Source organism: Adiantum capillus-veneris, chromosome 5 (genome assembly GCF_014529385.1).
Source record: "Adiantum capillus-veneris isolate H3 chromosome 5, ASM1452938v2, whole genome shotgun sequence".
NCBI lineage: Eukaryota > Viridiplantae > Streptophyta > Polypodiopsida > Polypodiales > Pteridaceae > Adiantum > Adiantum capillus-veneris.
This window is the reverse complement of record NC_140935.1, coordinates 90,634,344-90,655,005: the sequence shown is the minus strand read 5'-3', so window position 1 is coordinate 90,655,005 and position 20,662 is coordinate 90,634,344.

Genomic DNA, 20,662 nt, shown 5'->3' with positions numbered 1-20,662 from the left:
AAAACAAAAGGGTCGTGATCGCTCAAGGCAGAGCAAGTCACGCACAAAGTCAGTTCTTGAATGTTGGAACTGCGGCAAGAAGGGCCACGTCAAGAAGGATTGCTGGTCCAAGAAGAAGAAGGAGATAGAGTCTCAAGACAACAAGCCAACATCGGAGGCCAATGTGGCAGGTAAAGTAGAGCAAGATGCTCTAATTCTCTCATTAGACAATGTGTCTAATTCCTGGATAGTAGATTCCGGGGCTTCATTCCATGCGACACCACACAAGCAACATTTCCAAGACTACACCAAAGGTAATTTTGGGTATGTATACTTGGGAGATGATGAAGCTTGTGCGATTGTCGGCAAAGGTACAGTTTCTGTCAAAACTGCTAACGAAAATGAATGGAAGCTTAAAGATGTTAGGCATGTTCCTTCTCTTCGCAAAAATTTGATCTCTACAGGACAATTGGACGATGAAGGTCACAACATTGCATTCGGAAACAAACGGTGGAAGATCTCAAAGGGATCTTTGGTGGTTTCCAAGGGAGAAAAAGTCGGTACACTTTACTTGTGTAATGTTAGCACGCAACCTTCAGCTTATGAAGCAACTACAGAAGTTGGCAGTGCAGTGTGGCACTACCGACTTGGGCATATGAGTGCCAAAGGAATGCAAATCCTTCAAACAAAGAAGCTTCTACCAGGTTTGAAAGAAGTGGACTTAGAGTTCTGTGAAGATTGTGTTTATGGTAAACCAAAGAGGGTAAAATTTCAAAAATCAGGAAATGAAAGAAAAAATAAAAAACTTGAGTTGGTTCATTCTGATGTTTGGGGTCCTGCAAGTACACCATCACTTGGTGGCTCATTGTACTATGTAACATTCATAGACGATGCGAGTAGAAAAACATAGATTTATGTCATGAAGAATAAATCCGATGTATTTTCCATATTTCAAAGGTGGAAAGCCTTTGTGGAAAATGAAACAGGTACCAAGGTTAAATGCCTCAGATCCGACAATGGAGGCGAATATTGCAGCCAAGCTTTTGAAAGCTTTTGTGCTAGCAATGGCATTCGAAGGCAAAGGACAACCCCAAGGACACCTCAACAAAATGGGATTTTGGAAAGGATGAACAGGACAATCATGGAACGAGCACGAAGCATGCGGCTACATGCAGGCCTACTGCTTGAGCTTTGGGCGGAAGCTGTAAGTACGTATGTGTACTTAATCAATCGGTCACCCTCAACGGCATTGGATGGGGGAGTTCCAGAAGAGGCATGGACAGGTAAACCGGTGAATTATGCATTTCTCAAAGTGTTTGGGTGTGAGGCTTTCATGCACATAGATAGAAGCCTAAGATCAAATCTAGATGCAAAGTCCAAAAAGTGTTTATTCATTGGCTATGGAGAAGGAGACTTTGGGTATCGCCTATGGAATCCTGAAGATGGTAAAATCTTAAGGAGTAGGGATGTAATTTTTAGCGAACAAAATATGTAAAAAGATTCCTTGGAAAGAAAACAAACAAAAGAAACAGGTGATGAGTACATGGAGCTTGAGGACGGTGAAGACTCAAGGACTGCAAACGGTGACAATGTGCAACAACGTCAACCAAATGAGGAGCCTCAACCTTTTCCCCGAAGATCTACAAGAGCAAGTAGACCTCCAGAAAGGTTTGTTCCTTCCTTCAACCATCTCTTGATCTCAGATTATGGAGAGCCGGAATCATACGAAGAAGCTATGCAACATGAATCCAAAGAACAATGGACAAAGAGCATGCAAGTGGAGATGGACTCACTACATCGCAACCAAACATGGGAGTTGGTTGAGTTGCCTAAAGGTAAGTGGGCACTTCAAAACAAATGGGTGTACAAGCTGAAGGAAGAAGAAGGTGGGAAGAAAAGGTACAAGTCTAGGCTTGTGGTAAAAGGGTTTTCTCAAAAGAAAGGTATTGACTTCAATGAAATATTTTCTCCTGTTGTAAGAATGAACTCAATTAGGCTTGTCCTAAGCCTTGTGGCTGCTCATGATTTAAATCTCGAGCAAATGGATGTAAATACGGCATTCCCTCACGGTGACTTAGAGGAGGAAATCTACATGCTTCAACCAAAGGGGTATGAAGTAAAAGGTAAGGAGAAAATGGTTTGCAGATTAAAGAAGAGCTTGTATGGTTTAAAGCAAGCATCAAGACAATGGTACTTGAAGTTTGATCGATGGATGTTGGATCATGGATTCACAAGATGCAACTCGGATCACTGCGTCTACACGAAGAATTTGGGAGATGGGAAATTCATCATCCTAATGTTGTATGTTGATGGCATGTTGATTGCAAGTGCTAACATGCAGGACATCAAAGACCTAAAAGAGGAGCTGTCCAAATCTTTTTCAATGAAAGATCTAGGTGCTGCAAAGAGGATACCTTGTATGAAAATATCAAGGGACAGGACGAAGAAGACAATAAAGCTATCTCAAGAAGATTACATCAAGAAGGTACTAGAAAGGTTTGCAATGCAAAATGCAAAACCAGTTTCTACACCTTTGGCTGTATTTTAAACTAACGAAGGATACGTGTCCAAAGACACAAGAGGAGATAGCCTATATGTCTAAAGTTCCATATGCTGCAGCGGTAGGTTCTAATGTATGCTATGGTCTGGACAAGGCCAGACATTGCACATGCAGTGGGAGTTGTGAGTAGGTTCATGGACAACCCAGGTAAAGAGCATTGGCAAGCTGTGAAGTGGATACTTAGGTATCTAAAAGGGACAACAACAAATGCTTTGTATTTTGGAGGAACTGATATTTTTCTAGAAGGGTATACTGATGCAGATATGGCAGGTGACAAAGATACTCGAAGGAGTACTACTGGCTATGTGTTCACGGTTGGAGGCACAGCAGTAAGCTAGGCTTCAAAGCTGCAGATAGTGGTTTCATTTTCTACCACAGAAGCAGAGTATGTAGCAATGACGGAGGCAAGCAAAGAAATTCTGTGGCTTCACAGATTCTTAGAGGAGCTTGGATTCAAACAAGACAATTGTGTCTTGTATAGTGATAGCCAAAGTGCTATCCATCTTGCGAAGAACTCAGCCTTTCATTCAAGGACAAAGCACATTGAGGTGAGATATCACTTCATACGCACTCTTTTGGAAGAGGGACAGCTAAAGCTAGGAAAGGTGCATACAAGTGAAAATCCTGCAGACATGTTTACAAAGGTGGTCAACAAGGAGAAGTAGAGCTTTTGCTCATCTTCAATCGGCATTCAAGGATAAGAAGCCAGAATGGAAAGCAGTCATAGGTTTGGTTTGGAGATCAGTCTCCAAGTGGGAGATTGTTAAGTATGGAGCCTGATTTACCCTTGTAATTTTTTGTGATAAAAGCGCACATTTGTAAGGTCCCCATTATGAGGAGAAGCCATCCGGCATGAAGGAAAATCACTCACCGAAAACCAAAATTTTTCATTGACAAGAATCAGGGGCAACTTTAGAGGCCTCCGGGGCGGAGGCCCCCGAGACTTTTTTTCGCCGAATTCCTTTTCGCTGGAATATTATGGCCGGCCGGCGGCCGGAAAGTGAAGTTGATGCAACAAGGTGAGTGTGAGGTGGTGAGAGTGAAGCAAGGCGGGAGCTCCATTAAGGGTATAATCCCTTTGTAAACTACTTCTTGTTTTGAAGTACTAAAGCCATTGAGTGGCTGCTTTCCCGTGGACGTAGCCCACATTGGGTGAACCACGTATATCGTGTGTACTCTCTCTCTCTCTCTCTCTACTCTATAATCTCTTGTGTGTGAAATCTATCTCTCTCCATTAAGTAATCTACTCAAAAATCTATTTAGCTACGTCTTATATCCTAACAACTGGTATGAGAGCAAGGTTTGCTCGTAGCTAAATTATCTCAAGGAAAGGAATCCTTGAATTGAGTGGGAGTTATGGCGGAGGAAGGGAAGCTCAAGATTGAGAAGTTCAACGGCAAAAACTACCAACATTGGAAGATGCAGATTGAAGACTATCTCTACCAGAAGGACCTCTATTTGCCACTAGGCGGTCTTGCGAAGAAGCCCGCAACAATGGCAGATGAAGCATGGATTGTCCTTGATCGAAAGGCATTGGGAACAATCCGGTTAAGCTTGGCGTCAACAGTGGCCTTCAATGTTTCGGAGATGAAGACCACGGAGGACTTGATGAAGTCACTTGACGACTTCTACAAGAAACCATCGGCATCCAATAAGGTATTTCTTATGAAGCGCTTGTTCAATCTAAAGATGGCAGAGAATGGTTCAGTTGCAGAACACCTAAATGACTTTAACACAAACATAAGTCAACTTTGATTAGTGAAAATCAATTTTGATGACGAAGTGCGAGCTCTCCTTATACTATCATCTCTACCGGATAGTTGGGACAGTCTTGTGATGGCTGTAAAAAATTCTATCTCTGGCACAAATACTCTTAAGTTTGATGATGTTGTGGGTGTTCTCCTAAGCGAGGAAATGTGAAGGAGAAGCACAAGAGAATCATCAAGTGCTGCACTATCAGTGAAAACAAGAGGAAGGCCTAAGGAGAGGTTCAAAAAACAAAAGGGTCGTGATCGCTCAAGGCAGAGCAAGTCACGCACAAAGTCAGTTCTTGAATGTTGGAACTGCGGCAAGAAGGGCCACGTCAAGAAGGATTGCTGGTCCAAGAAGAAGAAGGAGATAGAGTCTCAAGACAACAAGCCAACATCGGAGGCCAATGTGGCAGGTAAAGTAGAGCAAGATGCTATAATTCTCTCATTAGACAATGTGTCTAATTCCTGGATAGTAGATTCCGGGGCTTCATTCCATGCGACACCACACAAGCAACATTTCCAAGACTACACCAAAGGTAATTTTGGGTATGTATACTTGGGAGATGATGAAGCTTGTGAGATTGTTGGCAAAGGTACAGTTTCTGTCAAAACTGCTAACGAAAATGAATGGAAGCTTAAAGATGTTAGGCATGTTCCTTCTCTTCGCAAAAATTTGATCTCTACAGGACAATTGGACGATGAAGGTCACAACATTGCATTCGGAAACAAACGGTGGAAGATCTCAAAGGGATCTTTGGTGGTTTCCAAGGGAGAAAAAGTCGGTACACTTTACTTGTGTAATGTTAGTACGCAACCTTCAGCTTATGAAGCAACTACAGAAGTTGGCAGTGCAGTGTGGCACTACCGACTTGGGCATATGAGTGCCAAAGGAATGCAAATCCTTCAAACAAAGAAGCTTCTACCAGGTTTGAAAGAAGTGGACTTAGAGTTCTGTGAAGATTGTGTTTATGGTAAACCAAAGAGGGTAAAATTTCAAAAATCAGGAAATGAAAGAAAAAATAAAAAACTTGAGTTGGTTCATTCTGATGTTTGGGGTCCTGCAAGTACACCATCACTTGGTGGCTCATTGTACTATGTAACATTCATAGACGATGCGAGTAGAAAAACATAGGTTTATGTCATGAAGAATAAATCCGATGTATTTTCCATATTTCAAAGGTGGAAAACCTTTGTGGAAAATGAAACAGGTACCAAGGTTAAATGCCTCAGATCCGACAATGGAGTCGAATATTGCAGCCAAGCTTTTGAAAGCTTTTGTGCTAGCAATGGCATTCGAAGGCAAAGGACAACCCCAAGGACACCTCAACAAAATGGGATTTTGGAAAGGATGAACAGGACAATCATGGAACGAGCACGAAGCATGCGGCTACATGCAGGCCTACTGCTTGAGCTTTGGGTGCAAGCTATAAGTACGTATGTGTACTTAATCAATTGGTCACCCTCAACGGCAATGGATGGGGGAGTTCCATAAGAGGCATGGACAGGTAAACCGGTGAATTATGCATTTCTCAAAGTGTTTGGGTGTGAGGCTTTCATGCACATAGATAGAAGCCTAAGATCAAAGCTAGATGCAAAGTCCAAAAAGTGTTTCTTCATTGGCTATGGAGAAGGAGACTTTGGGTATCGCCTATGGAATCCTGAAGATGGTAAAATCTTAAGGAGTAGGGATGTAATTTTTAGCGAACAAAATATGTAAAAAGATTCCTTGGAAAGAAAACAAACAAAAGAAACAGGTGATGAGTACATGGAGCTTGAGGACGGTGAATACTCAAGGACTGCAAACGGTGACAATGTGCAACAACGTCAACCAAATGAGGAGCCTCAACCTATTCCCCGAAGATCTACAAGAGCAAGTAGACCTCCAGAAAGGTTTGTTCCTTCCTTCAACCATCTCTTGATCTCAGATTCTGGAGAGCCGGAATCATACGAAGAAGCTATGCAACATGAATCCAAAGAACAATGGACAAAGAGCATGCAAGTGGAGATGGACTCACTACATCGCAACCAAACATGAGAGTTGGTTGAGTTGCCTAAAGGTAAGCGGGCACTTCAAAACAAATGGGTGTACAAGCTGAAGGAAGAAGAAGGTGGGAAGAAAAGGTACAAGTCTAGGCTTGTGGTAAAAGGGTTTTCTCAAAAGAAAGGTATTGACTTCAATGAAATATTTTCTCCTGTTGTAAAAATGAACTCAATTAGGCTTGTCCTAAGCCTTGTGGCTGCTCATGATTTAAATCTCGAGCAAATGCATGTAAATACGGCATTCCCTCACGGTGACTTAGAGGAGGAAATCTACATGCTTCAACCAAAGGGGTATGAAGTAAAAGGTAAGGAGAAAATGGTTTGCAGATTAAAGAAGAGCTTGTATGGTTTAAAGCAAGCATCAAGACAATGGTACAGGAAGTTGGATGTTGGATCATGGATTCACAAGATGCAACTCGGATCACTGCGTCTACACGAAGAATTTGGGAGATGGGAAATTCATCATCCTAATGTTGTATGTTGATGGCATGTTGATTGCAAGTGCTAACATGCAGGACATCAAAGACCTAAAAGAGGAGCTGTCCAAATCTTTTTCAATGAAAGATTTAGGTGTTGCAAAGAGAATACCTTGTATGAAAATATCAAGGGACAGGACGAAGAAGACAATAAAGCTATCTCAAGAAGATTACATCAAGAAGGTACTAGAAAGGTTTGCAATGCAAAATGCAAAACCAGTTTCTACACCTTTGGCTGTATTTTAAACTAACGAAGGATACGTGTCCAAAGACACAAGAGGAGATAGCCTATATGTCTAAAGTTCCATATGCTGCAGCGGTAGGTTCTCTAATGTATGCTATGGTCTGGACAAGGCCAGACATTGCACATGCAGTGGGAGTTGTGAGTAGGTTCATGGACAACCCAGGTAAAGAGCATTGGCAAGCTGTGAAGTGGATACTTAGGTATCTAAAAGGGACAACAACAAATGCTTTGTATTTTTGAGGAACTGATATTTTTCTAGAAGGGTATACTGATGCAGATATGGCAGGTGACAAAGATACTCGAAGGAGTACTACTGGCTATGTGTTCACGGTTGGAGGCACAGCAGTAAGCTAGGCTTCAAAGCTGCAGATAGTGGTTTCATTTTCTACCACGGAAGCAGAGTATGTAGCAATGACGGAGGCAAGCAAAGAAATTCTGTGGCTTCATAGATTCTTAGAGGAGCTTGGATTCAAACAAGACAATTGTGTCTTGTATAGTGATAGCCAAAGCGCTATCCATCTTGCGAAGAACTCAGCCTTTCATTCAAGGACAAAGCACATTGAGGTGAGATATCACTTCATACGCACTCTTTTGGAAGAGGGACAGCTAAAGCTAGGAAAGGTGCATACAAGTGAAAATCCTGCAGACATGTTTACAAAGGTGGTCAACAAGGAGAAGTTGAGCTTTTGCTCATCTTCAATCGGCATTCAAGGATAAGAAGCCAGAATGGAAAGCAGTCATAGGTTTGGTTTGGAGATCAGTCTCCAAGTGGGAGATTGTTAAGTATGGAGCCTGATTTACCCTTGTAATTTTCTGTGATAAAAGCGCACATTTGTAAGGTCCCCATTATGAGGAGAAGCCATCGTGCATGAAGGAAAATCACTCACCGAAAACCAAAAATTTTCATTGACAAGAATCAGGGGCAACTTTAGAGGCCTCTGGGGCGGAGGCCCCCGAGACTTTTTTTCGCCGAATTCCTTTTCGCTGGAATATTATGGCCGGCCGGCGGCCGAAAAGTGATCGGAAAACAACCGGTCAGTTGGTCGGTGGCCGGTAGTCAATGGCCGATGGCCGGTGGTCGGAAGTCAATGGTCGGCGGCTGGTGGCCGAATTCAAAAGCGGACTTGTCTTCTCAAGGGCGGCCACACATGGGCGGATTGGAGGGTCCGATTTGGACTTATTCGCACAAGGGCGGCTACACATGGCTGTCTCTCATAAGAGAGGGCAGCCCTTTTGGCCTATAAAAGGAGGCCATTTCTACACACATTTCAGAGTGTGAAGTTGATGCAACAAGGTGAGTGTGAGGTGGTGAGAGTGAAGCAAGGCGGGAGCTCCATTAAGGGTATAATCCCTTTGTAAACTACTTCTTGTTTTGAAGTACTAAAGCCATTGAGTGGCTGCTTTCCCGTGGACGTAGCCCACATTGGGTGAACCACGTATATCGTGTGTACTCTCTCTCTCTCTCTCTCTCTCTACTCTATAATCTCTTGTGTGTGAAATCTATCTCTCTCCATTAAGTAATCTACTCAAAAATCTATTTAGCTATGTCTTATTTCCTAACAACTGGTATGAGAGTAAGGTTTGCTCGTAGCTAAATTATCTCAAGGAAAGGAATCCTTGAATTGAGTGGGAGTTATGGCAGAGGAAGGGAAGCTCAAGATTGAGAAGTTCAACGGCAAAAACTACCAACATTGGAAGATGCAGATTGAAGACTATCTCTACCAGAAGGACCTCTATTTGCCACTAGGCGGTCTTGCGAAGAAGCCCGCAACAATGGCAGATGAAGCATGGATTGTCCTTGATCGAAAGGCATTGGGAACAATCCGGTTAAGCTTGGCGTCAACAGTGGCCTTCAATGTTTCGGAGATGAAGACCACGGAGGACTTGATGAAGTCACTTGACGACTTCTACGAGAAACCATCGGCATCCAATAAGGTATTTCTTATGAAGCGCTTGTTCAATCTAAAGATGGCAGAGAATGGTTCAGTTGCAGAACACCTAAATGACTTTAACACAAACATAAGTCAACTTTGATTAGTGAAAATCAATTTTGATGACGAAGTGCGAGCTCTCCTTATACTATCATCTCTACCGGATAGTTGGGACAGTCTTGTGATGGCTGTAAAAAATTCTATCTCTGGCACAAATACTCTTAAGTTTGATGATGTTGTGGGTGTTCTCCTAAGCGAGGAAATGCGAAGGAGAAGCACAAGAGAATCATCAAGTGCTGCACTATCAGTGAAAACAAGAGGAAGGCCTAAGGAGAGGTTCAAAAAACAAAAGGGTCGTGATCGCTCAAGGCAGAGCAAGTCACGCACAAAGTCAGTTCTTGAATGTTGGAACTGCGGCAAGAAGGGCCACGTCAAGAAGGATTGCTGGTCCAAGAAGAAGAAGGAGATAGAGTCTCAAGACAACAAGCCAACATCGGAGGCCAATGTGGCAGGTAAAGTAGAGCAAGATGCTCTAATTCTCTCATTAGACAATGTGTCTAATTCCTGGATAGTAGATTCCGGGGCTTCATTCCATGCGACACCACACAAGCAACATTTCCAAGACTACACCAAAGGTAATTTTGGGTATGTATACTTGGGAGATGATGAAGCTTGTGCGATTGTCGGCAAAGGTACAGTTTCTGTCAAAACTGCTAACGAAAATGAATGGAAGCTTAAAGATGTTAGGCATGTTCCTTCTCTTCGCAAAAATTTGATCTCTACAGGACAATTGGACGATGAAGGTCACAACATTGCATTCGGAAACAAACGGTGGAAGATCTCAAAGGGATCTTTGGTGGTTTCCAAGGGAGAAAAAGTCGGTACACTTTACTTGTGTAATGTTAGCACGCAACCTTCAGCTTATGAAGCAACTACAGAAGTTGGCAGTGCAGTGTGGCACTACCGACTTGGGCATATGAGTGCCAAAGGAATGCAAATCCTTCAAACAAAGAAGCTTCTACCAGGTTTGAAAGAAGTGGACTTAGAGTTCTGTGAAGATTGTGTTTATGGTAAACCAAAGAGGGTAAAATCTCAAAAATCAGGAAATGAAAGAAAAAATAAAAAACTTGAGTTGGTTCATTCTGATGTTTGGGGTCTTGCAAGTACACCATCACTTGGTGGCTCATTGTACTATGTAACATTCATAGACGATGCGAGTAGAAAAACATAGGTTTATGTCATGAAGAATAAATCCGATGTATTTTCCATATTTCAAAGGTGGAAAGCCTTTGTGGAAAATGAAACAGGTACCAAGGTTAAATGCCTCAGATCCGACAATGGAGGCGAATATTGCAGCCAAGCTTTTGAAAGCTTTTGTGCTAGCAATGGCATTCGAAGGCAAAGGACAACCCCAAGGACACCTCAACAAAATGGGATTTTGGAAAGGATGAACAGGACAATCATGGAACGAGCACGAAGCATGCGGCTACATGCAGGCCTACTGCTTGAGCTTTGGGCGGAAGCTGTAAGTACGTATGTGTACTTAATCAATCGGTCACCCTCAACGGCATTGGATGGGGGAGTTCCAGAAGAGGCATGGACAGGTAAACCGGTGAATTATGCATTTCTCAAAGTGTTTGGGTGTGAGGCTTTCATGCACATAGATAGAAGCCTAAGATCAAATCTAGATGCAAAGTCCAAAAAGTGTTTCTTCATTGGCTATGGAGAAGGAGACTTTGGGTATCGCCTATGGAATCCTGAAGATGGTAAAATCTTAAGGAGTAGGGATGTAATTTTTAGCGAACAAAATATGTAAAAAGATTCCTTGGAAAGAAAACAAACAAAAGAAACAGGTGATGAGTACATGGAGCTTGAGGACGGTGAAGACTCAAGGACTGCAAACGGTGACAATGTGCAACAACGTCAACCAAATGAGGAGCCTCAACCTATTCCCCGAAGATCTACAAGAGCAAGTAGACCTCCAGAAAGGTTTGTTCCTTCCTTCAACCATCTCTTGATCTCAGATTATGGAGAGCCGGAATCATACGAAGAAGCTATGCAACATAAATCCAAAGAACAATGGACAAAGAGCATGCAAGTGGAGATGGACTCACTACATCGCAACCAAACATGGGAGTTGGTTGAGTTGCCTAAAGGTAAGCGGGCACTTCAAAACAAATGGGTGTACAAGTTGAAGGAAGAAGAAGGTGGGAAGAAAAGGTACAAGTCTAAGCTTGTGGTAAAAGGGTTTTCTCAAAAGAAAGGTATTGACTTCAATGAAATATTTTCTCCTGTTGTAAAAATGAACTCAATTAGGCTTGTCCTAAGCCTTGTGGCTGCTCATGATTTAAATCTCGAGCAAATGGATGTAAATACGGCATTCCCTCACGGTGACTTAGAGGAGGAAATCTACATGCTTCAACCAAAGGGGTATGAAGTAAAAGGTAAGGAGAAAATGGTTTGCAGATTAAAGAAGAGCTTGTATGGTTTAAAGCAAGCATCAAGACAATGGTACTTGAAGTTTGATCGATGGATGTTGGATCATGGATTCACAAGATGCAACTCGGATCACTGCGTCTACACGAAGAATTTGGGAGATGGGAAATTCATCATCCTAATGTTGTATGTTGATGGCATGTTGATTGCAAGTGCTAACATGCAGGACATTAAAGACCTAAAAGAGGAGCTGTCCAAATCTTTTTCAATGAAAGATCTAGGTGCTGCAAAGAGGATACCTTGTATGAAAATATCAAGGGACAGGACGAAGAAGACAATAAAGCTATCTCAAGAAGATTACATCAAGAAGGTACTAGAAAGGTTTGCAATGCAAAATGCAAAACCAGTTTCTACACCTTTGGCTGTATTTTAAACTAATGAAGGATACATGTCCAAAGACACAAGAGGAGATAGCCTATATGTCTAAAGTTCCATATGCTGCAGCGGTAGGTTCTCTAATGTATGCTATGGTCAGGACAAGGCCAGACATTGCACATGCAGTGGGAGTTGTGAGTAGGTTCATGGACAACCCAGGTAAAGAGCATTGGCAAGCTGTGAAGTGGATACTTAGGTATCTAAAAGCGACAACAACAAATGCTTTGTATTTTGGAGGAACTGATATTTTTCTAGAAGGGTATATTGATGCAGATATGGCAGGTGACAAAGATACTCGAAGGAGTACTACTAGCTATGTGTTCACGGTTGGAGGCACAGCAGTAAGCTAGGCTTCAAAGCTGCAGATAGTGGTTTCATTTTCTACCATAGAAGCAGAGTATGTAGCAATGACGGAGGCAAGCAAAGAAATTCTGTGGCTTCACAGATTCCTGGAGGAGCTTGGATTCAAACAAGACAATTGTGTCTTGTATAGTGATAGCCAAAGCGCTATCCATCTTACGAAGAACTCAGCCTTTCATTCAAGGACAAAGCACATTGAGGTGAGATATCACTTCATACGCACTCTTTTGGAAGAGGGACAGCTAAAGCTAGGAAAGGTGCATACAAGTGAAAATCCTGCAGACATGTTTACAAAGGTGGTCAACAAGGAGAAGTTGAGCTTTTGCTCATCTTCAATCGGCATTCAAGGATAAGAAGCCAGAATGGAAAGCAGTCATAGGTTTGGTTTGGAGATCAGTCTCCAAGTGGGAGATTGTTAAGTATGGAGCCTGATTTACCCTTGTAATTTTCTGTGATAAAAGCGCACATTTGTAAGGCCCCCATTATGAGGAGAAGCCATCGTGCGTGAAGGAAAATCACTCACCGAAAACCAAAAATTTTCATTGACAAGAATCAGGGGCAACTTTAGAGGCCTCCGGGGCGGAGGCCCCCGAGACTTTTTTTCGCCGAATTCCTTTTCGCTGGAATATTATGGCCGGCCGGCGGCCGGAAAGTGATCGGAAAACAACCGGTCAGTTGGTCGGTGGCCGGTAGTCAATGGCCGATGGCCGGTGGTCGGAAGTCAATGGTCGGTGGCTGGTGGCCGAATTCAAAAGCGGACTTGTCTTCTCAAGGGCGGCCACACATGGGCGGATTGGAGGGTCCGATTTGGACTTATTCGCACAAGGGCAGCTACACATGGCTGTCTCTCATAAGAGAGGGCAGCCCTTTTGGCCTATAAAAGGAGGCCATTTCTACACACATTTCAGAGTGTGAAGTTGATGCAACAAGGTGAGTGTGAGGTGGTGAGAGTGAAGCAAGGCGGGAGCTCCATTAAGGGTATAATCCCTTTGTAAACTACTTCTTGTTTTGAAGTACTAAAGCCATTGAGTGGCTGCTTTCCCGTGGACGTAGCCCACATTGGGTGAACCACGTATATCGTGTGTACTCTCTCTCTCTCTCTCTCTCTACTCTATAATCTCTTGTGTGTGAAATCTATCTCTCTCCATTAAGTAATCTACTCAAAAATCTATTTAGCTATGTCTTATTTCCTAACAACTGGTATGAGAGCAAGGTTTGCTCGTAGCTAAATTATCTCAAGGAAAGGAATCCTTGAATTGAGTGGGAGTTATGGCAGAGGAAGGGAAGCTCAAGATTGAGAAGTTCAACGGCAAAAACTACCAACATTGGAAGATGCAGATTGAAGACTATCTCTACCAGAAGGACCTCTATTTGCCACTAGGCGGTCTTGCGAAGAAGCCCGCAACAATGGCAGATGAAGCATGGATTGTCCTTGATCGAAAGGCATTGGGAACAATCCGGTTAAGCTTGGCGTCAACAGTGGCCTTCAATGTTTCGGAGATGAAGACCACGGAGGACTTGATGAAGTCACTTGACGACTTCTACGAGAAACCATCGGCATCCAATAAGGTATTTCTTATGAAGCGCTTGTTCAATCTAAAGATGGCAGAGAATGGTTCAGTTGCAGAACACCTAAATGACTTTAACACAAACATAAGTCAACTTTGATTAGTGAAAATCAATTTTGATGACGAAGTGCGAGCTCTCCTTATACTATCATCTCTACCGGATAGTTGGGACAGTCTTGTGATGGCTGTAAAAAATTCTATCTCTGGCACAAATACTCTTAAGTTTGATGATGTTGTGGGTGTTCTCCTAAGCGAGGAAATGCGAAGGAGAAGCACAAGAGAATCATCAAGTGCTGCACTATCAGTGAAAACAAGAGGAAGGCCTAAGGAGAGGTTCAAAAAACAAAAGGGTCGTGATCGCTCAAGGCAGAGCAAGTCACGCACAAAGTCAGTTCTTGAATGTTGGAACTGCGGCAAGAAGGGCCACGTCAAGAAGGATTGCTGGTCCAAGAAGAAGAAGGAGATAGAGTCTCAAGACAACAAGCCAACATCGGAGGCCAATGTGGCAGGTAAAGTAGAGCAAGATGCTCTAATTCTCTCATTAGACAATGTGTCTAATTCCTGGATAGTAGATTCCGGGGCTTCATTCCATGCGACACCACACAAGCAACATTTCCAAGACTACACCAAAGGTAATTTTGGGTATGTATACTTGGGAGATGATGAAGCTTGTGCGATTGTCGGCAAAGGTACAGTTTCTGTCAAAACTGCTAACGAAAATGAATGGAAGCTTAAAGATGTTAGGCATGTTCCTTCTCTTCGCAAAAATTTGATCTCTACAGGACAATTGGACGATGAAGGTCACAACATTGCATTCGGAAACAAACGGTGGAAGATCTCAAAGGGATCTTTGGTGGTTTCCAAGGGAGAAAAAGTCGGTACACTTTACTTGTGTAATGTTAGCACGCAACCTTCAGCTTATGAAGCAACTACAGAAGTTGGCAGTGCAGTGTGGCACTACCGACTTGGGCATATGAGTGCCAAAGGAATGCAAATCCTTCAAACAAAGAAGCTTCTACCAGGTTTGAAAGAAGTGGACTTAGAGTTCTGTGAAGATTGTGTTTATGGTAAACCAAAGAGGGTAAAATTTCAAAAATCAGGAAATGAAAGAAAAAATAAAAAACTTGAGTTGGTTCATTCTGATGTTTGGGGTCCTGCAAGTACACCATCACTTGGTGGCTCATTGTACTATGTAACATTCATAGACGATGCGAGTAGAAAAACATAGGTTTATGTCATGAAGAATAAATCCGATGTATTTTACATATTTCAAAGGTGGAAAGCCTTTGTGGAAAATGAAACAGGTACCAAGGTTAAATGCCTCAGATCCGACAATGGAGTCGAATATTGCAGCCAAGCTTTTGAAAGCTTTTGTGCTGGCAATGGCATTCGGAGGCAAAGGACAACCCCAAGGACACCTCAACAAAATGGGATTTTGGAAAGGATGAACAGGACAATCATGGAACGAGCACAAAGCATGCGGCTACATGCAGGCCTACTGCTTGAGCTTTGGGCGGAATCTGTAAGTACGTATGTGTACTTAATCAATCGGTCACCCTCAACGGCACTGGATGGGGGAGTTCCAGAAGAGGCATGGACAGGTAAACCGGTGAATTATGCATTTCTCAAAGTGTTTGGGTGTGAGGCTTTCATGCACATAGATAGAAGCCTAAGATCAAAGCTAGATGCAAAGTCCAAAAAGTGTTTCTTCATTGGATATGGAGAAGGAGACTTTGGGTATCGCCTATGGAATCCTGAAGATGGTAAAATCTTAAGGAGTAGGGATGTAATTTTTAGCGAACAAAATATGTAAAAAGATTCCTTGGAAAGAAAACAAACAAAAGAAACAGGTGATGAGTACATGGAGCTTGAGGACGGTGAAGACTCAAGGACTGCAAACGGTGACAATGTGCAACAACGTCAACCAAATGAGGAGCCTCAACCTATTCCCCGAAGATCTACAAGAGCAAGTAGACCTCCAGAAAGGTTTGTTCCTTCCTTCAACCATCTCTTGATCTCAGATTCTGGAGAGTCGAAATCATACGAAGAAGCTATGCAACATGAATCCAAAGAACAATGGACAAAGAGCATGCAAGTGGAGATGGACTCACTACATCGCAACCAAACATGGGAGTTGGTTGAGTTGCCTAAAGGTAAGCGGGCACTTATAAACAAATGGGTGTACAAGCTGAAGGAAGAAGAAGGTGGGAAGAAAAGGTACAAGTCTAGGCTTGTGGTAAAAGGGTTTTCTCAAAAGAAAGGTATTGACTTCAATGAAATATTTTCTCCTGTTGTAAAAATGAACTCAATTAGGCTTGTCCTAAGCCTTGTGGCTGCTCATGATTTAAATATCGAGCAAATGGATGTAAATACGGCATTCCCTCACGGTGACTTAGAGGAGGAAATCTACATGCTTCAACCAAAGGGGTATGAAGTAAAAGGTAAGGAGAAAATGGTTTGCAGATTAAAGAAGAGCTTGTATGGTTTAAAGCAAGCATCAAGACAATGGTACTTGAAGTTTGATCGATGGATGTTGGATCATGGATTCACAAGATGCAACTCGGATCACTGCGTCTACATGAAGAATTTGGGAGATGGGAAATTCATCATCCTAATGTTGTATGTTGATGGCATGTTGATTGCAAGTGCTAACATGCAGGACATCAAAGACCTAAAAGAGGAGCTGTCCAAATCTTTTTCAATGAAAGATCTAGGTGCTGCAAAGAGAATACCTTGTATGAAAATATCAAGGGACAGGACGAAGAAGACAATAAAGCTATCTCAAGAAGATTACATCAAGAAGGTACTAGAAAGGTTTGCAATGCAAAATGCAAAACCAGTTTCTACACCTTTGGCTGTATTTTAAACTAACGAAGGATACGTGTCCAAAGACACAAGAGGAGATAGCCTATATGTCTAAAGTTCCATATGCTGCAGCGGTAGGTTCTCTAATGTATGCTATGGTCTGGACAAGGCCAGACATTGCACATGCAGTGGGAGTTGTGAGTAGGTTCATGGACAACCCAGGTAAAGAGCATTGGCAAGCTGTGAAGTGGATACTTAGGTATCTAAAAGCGACAACAACAAATGCTTTGTATTTTGGAGGAACTGATATTTTTCTAGAAGGGTATACTGATGCAGATATGGCAGGTGACAAAGATACTCGAAGGAGTACTACTGGCTATGTGTTCACGGTTGGAGGCACAACAGTAAGCTAGGCTTCAAAGCTGCAGATAGTGGTTTCATTTTCTACCACGGAAGCAGAGTATGTAGCAATGACGGAGGCAAGCAAAGAAATTCTGTGGCTTCACAGATTCTTAGAGGAGCTTGGATTCAAACAAGACAATTGTGTCTTGTATAGTGATAGCCAAAGAGCTATCCATCTTGCGAAGAACTCAGCCTTTCATTCAAGGACAAAGCACATTGAGGTGAGATATCACTTCATACGCACTCTTTTGGAAGAGGGACAGCTAAAGCTAGGAAAGGTGCATACAAGTGAAAATCCTGCAGACATGTTTACAAAGGTGGTCAACAAGGAGAAGTTGAGCTTTTGCTCATCTTCAATCGGCATTCAAGGATAAGAAGCCAGAATGGAAAGCAGTCATAGGTTTGGTTTGGAGATCAGTCTCCACGTGGGAGATTGTTAAGTATGGAGCCTAATTTACCCTTGTAATTTTCTGTGATAAAAGCGCACATTTGTAAGGCCCCCATTATGAGGAGAAGCCATCGTGCGTGAAGGAAAATCACTCACCGAAAACCAAAAATTTTCATTGACAAGAATCAGGGGCAACTTTAGAGGCCTCCGGGGCGGAGGCCCCCGAGACTTTTTTTCACCGAATTCCTTTTCGCTGGAATATTATGGCCGGCCGGCGGCCGGAGAGTGATCGGAAAACAACCGGTCAGTTGGTCGATGGCCGGTAGTCAATGGCCGATGGCCGGTGGTCGGAAGTCAATGGCCAGTGGCCGGTGGTCGGAAGTCAATGGTCGGTGGCCGGTGGCCGAATTCAAAAGCGGACTTGTCTTCTCAAGGGCGGCCACACATGGGCGGATTGGAGGGTCGGATTTGGACTTATTCGCACAAGGGCGGCTACACATGGCTGTCTCTCATAAGAGAGGGCAGCCCTTTTGGCCTATAAAAGGAGGCCATTTCTACACACATTTCAGAGTGTGAAGTTGATGCAACAAGGTGAGTGTGAGGTGGTGAGAGTGAAGCAAGACGGGAGCTGCATTAAGGGTATAATCCCTTTGTAAAGTACTTCTTGTTTTGAAGTACTAAAGCCATTGAGTGGCTGCTTTCCCGTGGACGTAGCCCACATTGGGTGAACCACGTATATCGTGTGTACTCTCTCTCTCTCTCTCTCTCTACTCTATAATCTCTTGTGTGTGAAATCTATCTCTCTCCATTAAGTAATCTACTCAAAAATCTATTTAGCTACGTCTTATTTCCTAACACATAGCCTATGGCGAGGTCATGAAAAGGGTGCTCCAGCTACCTGTATCACCGAAAGGATCTCCACATTTGAGAATCCCCCAGCTCAATAAAACCTCACGCTATCGACCCTCACACGAAGGCTAATGCCAATTGCGTATAGTCAAGTCTCAGAAATGACTATCTTCCAGACCAAGTCTCGGAAATGGCTGGGACTGCCAAAGAAAACCAAGTATGGCTCCACAAATGCGTACAATGGCAGTTTCCACAAGTAACGTACAATCCAGCAGACAATGCGCTCAAACAGGCGCCAAGTGATACATACCCACAACAACTGCAAGTGACATCACTAATAGTATATCACTATACTCCAGCTACCTGTACCTGTGTGAATCACCTGTATATGTACCTGTCCCTGTAACCTGTAACCTCTAGCCCCGAATCTCGAAGCTTCAAGCTCAAAGCAGAAGGTACTCGAAGAAGATCCTCCGTGGGGGCGCCAAAAGAATGTGGGCGGGATGAAAACACACAGAATGCCTCTATAACGACCCGACACACACTCTTGGGAAGATACACACACACACTATGGGGCACCACTCGACTTACAAAACCCTCCTGGCCGAGACAGGAAACACACCCATGGAGTGAGAGGAGAGAGACTATCCACTTGCCCGCTCAACACAGAGACACACACACACACACACACACCCAAAAAACTCAGCTCAAAATAGGAGAACTTCTGATGTTTAGATACAAATGAGCTTGGGCCAACACCAATGGGGCAAACAGCTCACACAATATGGGTAAAAGATACCAGATACAATCACAAAATGGAGCAGAAGCTTCGCTCATAGGAGAAACTTACACAGCAAAAATAGCAAAAAAAGAGTGAGGAATTTGGAAAAATGGACAGCGCCATCACGTCTGGAATGGCCCAAAACCCCAGTCTACAATGTGAAAGTGCTTAAATCCGACCTCGGATGAGCAGTTTACGGCCAAAACAGGCTCCAAAATCCCCAAAAACACACCTGCGGCTGTTCCTCCTCTCTTCTCCACATTTTTTCTGGTCTTCTCTCTCTTTTTTCAGTTCCCACACTTAGATTTATCACTTGGGCACCCTTGCCCTTTTAGATGACCTCAAACAGACCCCGAACAGGCCAAAAATTGACCCCGCAGTGCATAGTTGTCACCCTGCTGCATCCATGCGCACACCTGGCACTCATTTCTTTTAAATAATGCATCCCACCACCACGTGAAGTGGCCCCAAAAAGTGGTCCTCATGATGACCTTTTTGCATAAGTATCACAAGAAAACACCCACGTCGTGTTCGTACTCCTCCGCGTGCAAGTATTGACCCCATTCGACGTCTTAACGCCACTAGATGCCATATGGCGCACCTGCTTACCTCATGTCGTCGGCCCGCGGATAGCTTCCTCGAGAAGTTTTACGCGCTACCAACTCCTCATTATTGTAGAAAAAACACATTGGTACTGGTAATAGTGAAAATCGATGCATTATGTATACCCTGTCCTACCTGTACACATGTGGGCCCCAGGTAACCACCTGGCTCTGGAAAATGGGCAATCCTTTATTTGATGCACCATGCTTGTGTATGTACATATGCGCAATCCCTTGCTCCAAAAAACTCCTGACAACGTGGCAGCGAATTTGCCGACCAGCACCAAAATTTCAAGGCCCGGGCCAAATCGGGGCGCCATGGCGAAAGCTACAAATTTTCCTTCATGGCCCAAGCCGTCCAAGGCTCAAGATGGCCTACGCGAGAAACTCTCTTCTCTCCACGCTACCGCTGCACTGCTGCATGATGCCACGAGTTTTATCCTTCTTTCGTTCACACCCCATAGGGTTTAAATGGAGGGCCTTTTAGCTTATGGCTTTGGGTGGCCTTTTGGGTTTGAATGGGCGGCCACATTAGGCAGGCACATTGGTCAAAGCAATGCCAAGCACAACATCTTTCCCCGATAGTCCTTGACTAACAATATCTTCGTGAATTTTACTGTCGTCTCCAGTATCTCGTATAATCCTTGGCACTTGATGAAAATAGACCAATTTCGTACTACAGCCGTGTTGGGCATTCTCCGCAATCATTGGATTCCAAGAGACATCATTTTGGGCATGATACCCCTAAAACACTTGCTGCTCCCGCATATCAAAACTTGGATGAAGCTCAAAATTCCAAAATGGCACACCGATCGAGCGGACCGAACTAGTACGGAGCCGGCCCTTGTTGAATCTTCATCGGCTAATATCTTAGCGACCAGGACTTCGATCACTGATCTGAAAAGATCGACGTGTTCCACAAAGTGATCACTTTAGGCCCATGCATTCATTTCATTTTTGTCACCTTAACTACAGTCGCCCAATCCAGTACGGATCTGCAATCGACTTAAGCTTCAAACTGCCATAACTTCTTCATCATAGCTCCTATCGACGAG